Raw genomic sequence first — 2,034 nt, forward strand, 5'->3', positions numbered from 1 at the left:
TGCCATCCAACCATCTCATTCAATGAACAAAGGGGTGCATATATCTTTTCAAATTAGTGTTCTTGTTTTCTATGGATAAATACCCAGAAGTAGAATTGCTGGATCACACAGGAGTTCTATTTTTAATTTTTTGAGATACCTCTATACTGTTTTCTATAGTAGTTGCACCAATTTGCATTCCTACCAACAGTACACAAGAGTTCCCTTTTCTCCACATCATCACCAACACTCGTTTCTTATTTTTTTGATAGCAGCAGTTCTAACAGGTATGAAGTGATATCTCATTGTGGTTTTGAGTTGCACTTCCCTGATGATTAGTAATGTCAAGCATCTTTTCATGTGTCTGTTGCCCATCTGTGTGTCTTCTTTGGTAAAATGTCTATTCAGATCCTCTCTCCATTTTTAATTGGATTGTTTGGCTTTCTGCTTCTGAGTTGTATGATACTGTTTGTTTTAGTCCCTTATCAGATATATGATTTGCAATTATTTTCTCTCATCCAGTGGGTTTCCCTTTTTGTTGTGTTGATGGTTTCCTTTACTGTGCAGAAGTTTTTCAGTTTGATACCATCTCATTTGTTTATTTTCGCTTTTACTGTTTTTGGTGTCAGAGTCAAACAATCATCGCCAAGACCGATATATCAAGGAGCTTACAGCTTATGCTTTCTTCCAGGAATTTTATGGTTTCAGGTCTTATGTTCAAGTCTGCAATCCATGTTTAGTTCAGTTTTTGTGTATCATGTAAGATAGTGGCTCAATTTCATTCTTTTGCAAAAGGCTGTCCAACTCTCCCAGGACCAATTATCAAAAAATTTCATATTTTTGGCCCCTTTGTCATTTTATTTTTATTTTGTCATAATTATTTAACCAAATTTCTGGGTTTATTTCTGGACTGTATTCTGTTTCACTGATCTATGGGTCTGTTTTTATTCCAATACCATACTATTTCAGTTGCAAAACTTTGTAATATATTTTGAAATTGGGGAGAATGATGACTTCAGCTTTATTTTTTCTCAAGAATTTTCTCTAGGAATTTTTAAGAGCTCTCCACATGATTTTAATGTGCAGACAAGCTTGAAAACCACTGCAGTAGCAATTGGCAGTAACATTTTTTAAAGAGTATAAATGCCTGAAAGGAAAGTCATATGTTAAAATAGATTTAAAAGCCGAAACCTCATAAAGGCATTTAAAGGAAAAATTAGTGAAATTTTAATAAGCTCTGTAGGTTATTACTGATATTGTATCATTTCCTGATTTTGACTCATTTCTCAGTCAACTGGAGTACCTTGAATTTGTTTTTTTCAGAGAAGATATATAAGTTGTTTACTTTTTGAGCCCTTAAATAAATAAAAGTATCTTCTGTTACATTCTCTTATGAACAAGACCAAAATATGACATAGAATTATTGAATCATATTTTTTATTTGATATTCTGAAATGATACTCTATCACCTTTCTAATATTCAGTGTTACCCGCCCCCCTCCCCAAATAAGCCTGGTGTTAATGTTTTTTATTTTGTGAGTAACTCATTCTATTCCTGACGGTTCATACAGGATTATTTATTTACAAATCTTGAGTCTACTTGGCATGTTTAGGTGTAGGTCTCATTTTTAATCATTTATTAACTTATTGCACAAAAATTTATTGGGCATCTACCATGTTTTCATGGTAGTTTAGTGGGCACTTTTGTTAGGAAGACAACTCTTTTGTCAGTTTAGGGACATCTTTCTCTAACTTATCTCATTACAGTCTTTTCAAGTAGAATTCCCAATGTTTGGTTCATTTAATCTGTCTTGTACTCCTTTCCCAAGTTGAACCAGTCCATTGTTCCATGTCTGGTTCTGTTTACTTCTTGAACCTGCATACAAGTTTCCCAGGAATCAGATAAGGTGGTCTGGTATTCCCATCTCTCGAAGACTTTTCTCAGTTTGTTGTGATCCACATAGTCAAAGGCTTTAGCATAGTTCATGAAGCACAAGTAGATGTTTAACTAGAGTTCTCTTGCTTTTTCTATGATCCAATGGATGTTGGCAGTTT

Source organism: Odocoileus virginianus, chromosome 2 (genome assembly GCF_023699985.2).
Source record: "Odocoileus virginianus isolate 20LAN1187 ecotype Illinois chromosome 2, Ovbor_1.2, whole genome shotgun sequence".
NCBI lineage: Eukaryota > Metazoa > Chordata > Mammalia > Artiodactyla > Cervidae > Odocoileus > Odocoileus virginianus.